Source organism: Palaemon carinicauda, chromosome 39, assembly GCF_036898095.1.
Source record: "Palaemon carinicauda isolate YSFRI2023 chromosome 39, ASM3689809v2, whole genome shotgun sequence".
Taxonomy (NCBI): Eukaryota; Metazoa; Arthropoda; class Malacostraca; order Decapoda; family Palaemonidae; genus Palaemon; species Palaemon carinicauda.
The window spans coordinates 5,548,804-5,558,930 of NC_090763.1; the positions used below are offsets into that span (position 1 = coordinate 5,548,804).

Here is a 10,127-nt window from a genome sequence, read left to right on the forward strand (position 1 = left end):
CACTCGTATTATATTGTCTGCTAGCCATTAAATCCTTGAAGATGGCTTCATTGTCAATAAAGAGCCTACGTAAATTCAGACTGCAGAAAACGGATCTGGGGTTCATTGCTTCTAGCAAGTGTTGCCAACCAAAATGTTAATCTCCCCGTCTTATGTGACTTTTCAGATTATTATTATTATTATTATTATTATTATTATTATTATTATTATTATTATTATTATTATTATACAAACTGCATTCATAACTGAAAAAGAAGATTACTGTAAACCAAAGAGATCCGACAGTGATAGCAGCCGAGTTCAGTAAGGAACTAAAGACATTTGTAACACTGCTTAGGACATTGTGTTAAGTCACTCGAGCTTATCAACACTTCCGGAGAGTTTTGAATTAATGGTTGAGTTCAAGTGCTTTGCATATTAACGATTAGTAGAGCGTGTAAGACGAATCGTTTTGATTAAAGATCATAATCAATAAGATCTTTTGTTTTGAGTATTAAATATTAAAGTTTCTTCATTAATAAATTAAGATATGTTTTGTAGGAAAATATAATGATTAAATACATGAATAACCAGGTTTTATTTATATTAATACTATTTACTGTAAATGAGAATGTACCTTATTCTTATTACTTTTAAAAACTTACTTTGGTTCCCCACGTAAGATTTGCCATTCAAATCTAAAGCCCGGATAAAAGAAGAGGGTTTTGCTATATATATAGGAATAGTTTTGTGCAAAAAATAATGTAGTGATCTGGTTTATTATTATTATTATTATTATTATTATTATTATTATTATTATTATTATTATTATTATTATTATTATTATTATTATTATTAATAAAAGGAGGAAATTAATCAGCCCACTGTGTCAAAATCAACTCTTACAGAGATGGCCCGATTAACATAGGGAAGAAGAAATATTAATCACATCAATGTTATATTATTCAATAAAGTAAATATAGATTGAATATAATTGATAAAAATCAGTAAATTACGTGATAAAATAAGAAAGATGAAAAATTAAATCTTATCTATAAAACCTGTTTTTTAAAAAAGTTAAAATCCTTAAAAAACTGAAATATTCTCAGTTTGATAAAAGGTCAACAAAACTCATGTCACTCTCTTTAGAACACTTTACATGGTGTAAAAATATGTTTTTTAGTTAAAATACAGCCAGAATCATTGTGGAAGGGTCATGGGTCAAAGGGAGGCTTGAAATTAGGCAATGCAAGGATGAATACGCCATTTCTGCGTTCATAAATTGAAATTTTATGTTTTTTATTATGTACCAAAGTAATGGAATTTTTTTTACGGAGACTTACTTTACAAAATGTAAAGTATATATACATCTTGATACACGATTCTTCAAAAGAGTTTTTATAGGCGATTATCATTAGGTTTGTTTCCTATGGTTCGATGTTAAAACTAGGTAGAAATGCAAATGTTTATATGAATGCTCGTCTCGCTTGAAAAAGACATTTCGAACGCGAGGCATTCCAGCGTCCATGGGAGATCCCGGATGGGTCTAAATATGAGAATAGTTCCTTAACTTTACGGTCCTTCAGAGGAGACTCACACTAAACCCAGTTTAACTTTATGGTTTGTAAGATCCTATGTCATTTAGTTGAGTATTGTTATTATCGGTTTGTTGTTGTAATAGCAATTGGAGTTAAATAATTTTGGGTAGCTTGTTTTTGACCTCCCAAAGAAGTTTGCTGTATGTGTGTTGGTGTTATTTTGGGCTGGACTTCTGCTTTGAATCAATTTGGCGAAGTGAAGAATTGTTGGCTAACTGGTAACAAAGAGGGTAAGTGTTAAAATATTGGTTTTTGGGCTGGGGTGGGGGTTATCATTATGCTGCTATCGTTTATATTTTAGTTCCGAGGAATGGTAGAAAGTTAAAATATCCAGTATAGTTTTGTAATTGATAATTGTTACTCTTTTTAGTAAAGATTAAAATTGGGGTCATATGGTTATAGGTTTTGGTTTTTTTAATTTTTCCATCCGATTTTTATATCGCGTATAAAGTTTTGTAAGTATGGGACCGGAAAATGAAAAGTTACACTGTGGAATATGACGGACTATTAAGAATGCCGTTAAGATGGTTTTGGTAAGTATAGAGATTTTGAGGTTTTGAGGTTTTGGATGATCATAGTTTTAATTTTTTTTTTTTTTTTAGAATGTGCTCTTTAGAAATATGCACTTTAACTGTTTTATTTATAGTAATAATTCTAAAGATTGACTTTGTTAGTTTCTCTCTGGGCTTTGACTTTGTTAGTTTCTCTCTGGGCTTTGACTTTGTTAGTTTCTCTCTGGGCTTTGACTTTGTTAGTTTCTCTCTTGGCTTTGACTTTGTTAGTTTCTCTCTTGGCTTTGGCTTTGTTAGTTTCTCTCTGGGCTTTGGCTTTGTTAGTTTCTCTCTGGGCTTTGACTTTGTTAGTTTCTCTCTGGGCTTTGACTTTGTTAGTTTCTCTCTGGGCTTTGACTTTGTTAGTTTCTCTCTGGGCTTTGACTTTGTTAGTTTCTCTCTGGGCTTTGACTTTGTTAGTTTCTCTCTGGGCTTTGGCTTTGTTAGTTTCTCTCTGGGCTTTGGCTTTGTTAGTTTCTCTCTTGGCTTTGGCTTTGTTAGTTTCTCTCTTGGCTTTGACTTTGTTAGTTTCTCTCTTGGCTTTGACTTTGTTAGTTTCTCTCTGGGCTTTGGCTTTTAGTTTCTCTCTGGGTTTTGGCTTTCTCTTAGTTTTTCTGTGTTTTGGCTTTCTCTTGGCTTTTCTCTGGGTTTTGGCTTCTCTTGGCTTTTCTCTGGGTTTTGGCTTCTCTTAGTTTTTCTCTGGGTTTTGGCTTCTCTTAGTTTTTCTCTGGGTTTTGGCTTCTCTTAGTTTTTCTCTGGGTTTTGGCTTCTCTTAGTTTTTCTCTGGGTTTTGGCTTCTCTTAGTTTTTCTCTGGGTTTTGGCTTCTCTGTTTTTCTCTGGGTTTTGGCTTCTCTGTTTTTCTCTGGGTTTTGGCTTCTCTTAGTTTTTCTCTGGGTTTTGGCTTTCTCTTAGTTTTTCTCTTGGTTTTGGCTTTCTCTTAGTTTTTCTCTGGGTTTTGGCTTTCTCGTAGTTTTTCTCTGGGTTTTGGCTTTCTCTTAGTTTTTCTCTGGGCTTTGGCTTTCTCTTAGTTTTTCTCTGGGCTTTGGCTTTCTCTTAGTTTTTCTCTGGGCTTTGGCTTTCTTAGTTTTTCTCTGGGCTTTGGCTTTCTCTGGGCTTTGGCTTTCTCTTAGTTTTTCTCTGGGCTTTGGCTTTCTCTTAGTTTTTCTCTGGGCTTTGGCTTTCTCTTAGTTTCTCTCGGGCTTGGGCCTTATGTTCTTTCTGGGCTTGGGCTCTCTTTAGCTTGTTTGGGCTTTAGTTTTCTATCTTTTCTTATACTTTGCATACCCCACCCCTTCAGGGGCTGCGCCCCTGACTGGGTGGGGGGACTCCATAGGACCTGTCATAGTAGGCCTTCGGGTCCTGCTATGCAGGTCCATGGGGTTGCAAAACTTTGCGTCCCAGGGCTATACCTGGGATGCGTGGGGGGTTGGGGTACGTGGGATGGGGTTTGTTTTGGATGGATGATAGGCGTGCTTGTTATGGATGCGTGGGGTTTGTGGGTAGTTATGGGTGCGTGAGGGGATAGTTCTGGATGCATGGGTGTGGTGGGGTGGTAGTTCTGGGTGCATTGGTGTGGAGGGGGGCGGCTGCTAGTTTTGGTTGCATGAAGGGGGGGGGGGGGGGTCGGTTTTGGATGCGTGGGTGGAAGGTTAGATTGAATGCGTGGTTGGGGGTTGTTTTGGATGAGTGTGATTTTTGTTTTGGATGCGTGTGATTTTTTTTTTGGATGAGTGTGATTTTTGTTTTGGAGGCGTGTGGGAGGGGTAATTTTCTATACTTTATTGAAAATAGTAAAACTTATTTTTGATAACTTATTGACTGGAATTAATGTTGTGATTGGGCCTGAACTCGTGAGAAGTCTTGATAACTTATTGACTGGAATTAATGTTGTGATTGGGCCTGAACTCGTGAGAAGTCTTGTAAATAACAAATATGCCAGGTTAATTTGATGGTATCTATTAGCGATGCTATTAAACTCCTATCAGATTTTTTTTAGAGAAATAGAATATTTCTAATAGATAATGCTTTATTATGTTAGGTAAAGGTCGTTCAATACTAATTGTAGTATAGACCATAAGTCATGCTTTTTTCTTTATTTTTGTGTGAAAGTCTTATTGAGCGTATGGCTTTAAGGCAAACCTTGTCTTTAACGAATGGGAGCCGGTTGATAGTATTGTTGGTACTTATTAATTTGATGGAATGTTACCCTAGAACCTTTTTATGGTGTAATGGTTTTTTCCCTCCGTCCGAAATTTCCCCCGGGTGAAATATGGCCCAGGATATATCACCCCGGGGAAATTTGTCCCAGGATATTCCCCCCTCTGGGCCTAGATTCCCCCCTTTGCTTGGTGGAGGTAACCATTATTTCGGACGGGGGAAAAACAGACCATTATACCGGGTCATAAGTGTCATTAATTTATTTAAATTTTAATGTTTTTAGAGTGAGCAGGTCAACATTACCTCTTGTCAGTACAAGTTTGTGACCTGGGAAGGGCCCCAGCTAGGGGTTGACCTGGGAAGGGGGTCCGGGGCCTTGCCCCCGGCTAGGGGTTGTGACCTGGGAACTTTCAGGTTAGGTGAGTTTGTTAGGTTCTGTACCCTTTTGTACTTTTATATATTGTGTAAAGGGTATATGGAAAAATGCTTTAAAATACATATGTCTATATTATCGTAGCATTGCTAACGTTAGCAATGGCGTCATAAAGTTGGTAACTTTGCATAACATTGCATATATATATTCCTAATATTTTGTCAAACTTACCGTTGATAATTTAATTCACCAAAATAGTTTCTCTGTAAGGGAGGGTGGGGGCGAAATGGCCTGGGGGGAGGGGGGTGAATATCTTAGGTTTGAAATTCCCCCTGGGGAATAACAGACTGGGCTTCTTTTCTCGGGGGAAATCGATCCTAGGCTAATTTTCCCGGTGGAATTTCAGTCAGGGGGGAAAAATTTCCTGCTACATCGGGTGTTTTAAAGTTTTTGCTTCGATCAGTTGGCTCTGTAAATAGATTTGAGAGCTGCTTGTTACAGTATTTTGCCGGCTGCCAAATCGTGGAAATCGTGGAATTTAGGTTCACTGGCAGGTCTTAAAACTTAAGTTTGTTTTCGCAGTTTGTCACTTAGTCATTTTGGCATTGCCAAAGAATATCTACAGTTTTGCATACCCGATTTGTTTTGATGGGTGGACATTAAAAAAATGGCCTATTTAGTTTTTCAAATGTTCTCATATGATTTAATTCACAATGGGAAAGATAATTCTACTGATTTCCTTTACTTGGGTAATAAAGTTTTGTTTGGAAGGATTATTCCTATTTAAAAATTTCACTAAATATACTGGGTGCAGCAGTTAATTACATTTTTAAAGTTTCTTATACTATTTAAAAATTTTGTCGCTCTTTTAATTACAGATATGCTGTGCTGTAACCAAATTTTTGGCGATTGCATGGAAACCTGCTTTTGCCTGTATCTGATCTGTGGAAATTTCGATGGAATGTTGGACGAGACTCAAGAAGTTCTCAATCTCTTGAAGAGCTTGAAATGTTTGAAGAGGCAGTTAAATATTTAGTTACCTGGGCTCCAAGTTTATATTCTTTGCTATACCTAGTAAGTTTGGACATTGTTCCTTTGACAAAATTGTGGGTAATGCAATCAAAGCTATTCTTACAATCAAAGATATTACTGCTGTAAAGTGTTGAAATTCATACCACTAAAGATGAAAGTAAACCAGATTTTTTTGCAATAAAAAAACAAATATTAGATGAGCAAGTTTTATTTAATGCTTTGTAAATATTGATAAACCTATTAAATTTTAGTGTTGAGTAATGTTAGAATTTCCTTAAACGGCAAAGAGTAGCTGTAAAACGAGAGAAAAATTGTGTAAAATAAAATATTATTAAAGATGCTTTAGGAACTGTATCGAAACTTGGCATTCAGGAAGGATGAATTGTAGGGCTAATTAAATTAAAAATAGATAATTATAAACTGTTGTCATGAGTACAGGTAGCTGTAGAAAAGTTTAGTCAAACCGACAAGCTTTGCAATTGACAACTCCACCAAGCTGTAGAAAAGTTTAGTCAAACAGACAAGCTTTGCAATTGACAACTCCACCAAGCTGTAGAAAAGTTTAGTCAAACAGACAAGCTTTGCAATTGACGATTCCACCAAAGGCATTAATGTTCAAGTAGGGGTAACTGCAGAAGTGTACATACTATACAAGTTGTCAAATTTATATCTACAAAACAAAACTTTTTACTCTAGCTTAATATGAGCTAGGGTTTGGTGCTTTTGAAATGTTTTAGTTGATGTTTTTGTTTAGTCTAAAGATAAAATCCCAAGATTGAGGTCATTGTACGAAGATAATTAACTGAATTATCTAAAATGACTACTGTAAAATATATGTTCAATAATACTTATGATACTTTTGAGTTTGTTTTATTACATAAAGTACAGCCTTTGGTGTACTGTTCATGAATACTTTACGGCATTATCCTTCTGTTTTTTTTTTTTTTTTGAAGTCTGCAAAGAGTAATATATTGACTGTATCTGGCTGGTAAACTTTTGCTTATAATAAAACATGCTTAGCACTTAGACAATTAATCCCGTTGGCTGTATAATTGGCCCCCGTGCATTTTAATCCTGCTCTTAATTGGTCAGCCTAAATAGAGCGTAGTCCCGTGTGACACAATGTACACATACGGATGTTATGGATGCTTAAGTATACACCAAGATACTCTAAACGAAATTACTTAGTGTTTATTGTCCATGGGACTATATGGAATCCCTAGCACTGGGTACTTCTTGCTCATATTTATGGTTGAATCTTAGCGTTGTTAAGTATAAGATATTGCTGGAGTAAACGCAGTTGATGGAAACTAACCAAAGCTTTGACCAATTATGCTTTAAGTGTAGTAAATTACCAAATTCGCGAGTCATAGTTTTTTTAGAGTATTCTACGTACTTTGGTTTTTATCACCCTTGAATTTTTATATACTAAATGTTAAGGGACGGGAGTGGTTATTCAGTTTTTTTACTTTCTCTATTATAATGGTGGATTTCCCCTTACGCTAAAGAATTCTTAACTCTGGTCAATAGACATCAATAGACAAAATCATCGTATATGAATGAAATGCTATTAATGATGGCATTTTTTGCCTTCGTGAAAGCAATTGCAGTTCGTTGTAAGGTTTTTACCAGGAACTATCCATGGCTTGTAGGCCCGGAGTCCAGGAGTAGTCCTACACCACCACCAAACAATTGGTGGTGTATCCCCTTTACAATAATCAGATACAACACACTCGTGATAATTGAATGTTGAGCCTTATTCTGAATAAAGACCCTGGAGAAAGATATTACTACGTAAAAATTAAAAGGCTGGAGGCTCTTCCACACGAGGGGCAAAAGCATGGCGGGCGAACAGTTACCCATTTGGATGTATGGGTGACAATCACGATTGTGGAAGACTTCATGGACTGGGAAACTATCTCTGAATAAATTTAAATAGCCCGTGCCCGTTGAGGGACTGGATGGACGAACGAGTAGTCTTACAACTGGGGAGTCTGTGTGCCCTGCATTTTTGCTCTTTTAGAAGGGCCTTTAGAATTCGATTTTTTTTTTAATTTTGTAAATAGTAATTATGATTTTGTAAATAGAAATTATGAAACCAGTATGGGCAACGATCCTCAAGCGAGGCTTAGTGATTGATTAGATTATTTTTGCTGCATTCTGGTTCCAAGCTGGCCTTACCAGTTAGCTTTGCTGCCATTCGTCCGGTCAACTTTCCTTAATTCTGTAAGTTTAGTTTATTATTAAATTAGTTTATTTTAGTGGTTCAATTTAAGAACATCGGTATTTCGGATGGTATGCTTTTATTTAAGACACTTAGTTCAAACATACAAGATAAAGCAGCTCAACACTATTAGGGTGGTGCAAGTCTTTGGAAACCAAAATTTTATATAAATTACAGATCGAATGTCGTAGTTTGGATGCAAACAAGACTACCTTGACAGAGCTTTCTTCGGTAAGAAACGAAGTTCACCGAACAATGTTCGGTCGTGAGGACTGAAACTAGGATTGTTGGAGCGTAATATTCCAGTGTAAAAAAAAAAAAAAAAAAAAAAAAAAAAAAAAAAAAAAAACCTCAAGCAAACTTAAAATATGGAATGATACTGTATACTTGTAGGTTAAAAAAAGAGGGTAAGCCATGTACCGTACTAATATACGAATATTTCATTAAGACTTTCTCAAGTCTTCACTCAAGTCCATGACTTGACTATTCAATTGAGCATAACGTCTACTTATACTAAAAGGAGTTTCGATATAAGAGTATAGCATTACAGAAAGTGTCAATTATGGACACCGAAGTCTCATTGTTCGAAGTGGTGTTTGATCGTGATTGATATGGCGTAATATTTCTCTCTCTCTCTCTCTCTCTCTCTCTCTCTCTCTCTCTCTCTCTCTCTCTCTCTCTCTCTCTCTCTCATGGAGAACAGGGGAAACCATTTTTGAACATTTTATCTTTCACTGAAACAATTTGGATTTAGTTAAAAACACAATCCGAAGTATGACCAGTCTCGAACATTAGTTTTTCTTGGAATAATATAAGCTATGCATTGCACGTTAATAACAATACCATCCTCAGTTCATTGATAGGTTATTTTAAGTCAGACATATGTGATTCTGAATGCCTCCAGACGTGCTTCTGGAAAAATGCCTTCTCTCATACATGTGTCCAGTATAGTTATGAAAAGTTAAAAGTTCTCCGATAAAATGTATAAAGCTTTTGAGCTTGTCAGTATAGTTCTTAGAAGTCAGATTCATAATCAATTTGAGTTTCCTTTAAAATGGATTAATGGCTTCTCTTTTCACTCTGTCTTTGCTACTAGTCCTTGCATGTACCATTCCATTGTTCTCAAAAGATCAGAAACAATCATGCTGCCTAATTAAATTTATTGGGAGTGTGCTTTTATTTTATGGTGTTCCATGGTTATGATGCTCCGTACTTGAAGCTGATAACTACTACTTGATTCTCGAGTACAGATATAACAGTGACATAGATAACAGATACAAGCGGACATCAGCTTCGGACATTTCTCCCGGTCTTTGTCTGGTAAAAGGAGTAGAAATCCTGGTAGTCATCTTCATCTGGTACACAGTTTACTATATCAACTTCCCTTATTTCAACGCTTATGATTTCATTCTCTTTCAATTTAGATATGGTAACAGTGTTTGTCCAACACACACTGTTCGACCTTTAGAAATGCAGTGCTGAATATTACGGACACTTGCTAAAAATAGCATCTTGGCCTTCAATCAAGCTAAAGCTCTTATGTTGTAGCACTTCCTCGTAATATGGATGTAAGGTTTCCATTATCATTTCTTTCAATTGGTCATTCTTAGGACCATTTTCTCTTCATACAAGGAACAATAATGAAGCTGCACAATGCTTGACAGTATCGCCATGCATGCTTGGCTGCAATTTTTTTTTTTTCTCAAACAGGAGTGAAGTTTTGGACGGGGCTTCGTGATCGGGAGGGCAGAAAACATATGGCGGGTAACTGCTTTATAGAAGTTGATCTGTAATGGCAATTATTATGAACTATATTGTTTATAGACGGCATGATGATGATGAGGAGGATGATATTGATGATGAAATCCTCACATTAGAATATACAAAAAACTTAAATCTGCTTTCTGTCCGCACTCCAGTTTGGGAAATAAAATTCGCTGCCCGTTTGCTCATATACATCTGTCGTCCTTTTTTTTTTTTTTCTTTGGAGAACTTGGCAGCTGACCGCGACCCCGTGGCATGCCCAATCATCTGGGCATGCCGTAAGATAGTGGTTCTTAACCTTTTATGAGGCAGCGATCACAAATGTCCATATTGACCATTGCGACCCTTGACCTTCCAAACGATATTTTTAAAAAATATTCATTTCTAAAAAAAAGAATAGTACATAAAACATAAATACCAAGCATTTGCTTAAAGGAAAAGCTTATAA

General features: G+C 36.1%; 1 long non-coding RNA gene across 1 annotated transcript; it reads left to right on the forward strand.

The window, feature by feature from the left end:
• The first annotated feature begins 1,582 nt into the window (after positions 1-1,582).
• Positions 1,583-6,551, forward strand: LOC137631477 (uncharacterized). The gene is made up of 2 exons (XR_011041891.1): positions 1,583-1,807; positions 5,538-6,551. It is a non-coding gene; the product is annotated as an uncharacterized lncRNA (long non-coding RNA).
• Positions 6,552-10,127: the final 3,576 nt, after the last annotated feature.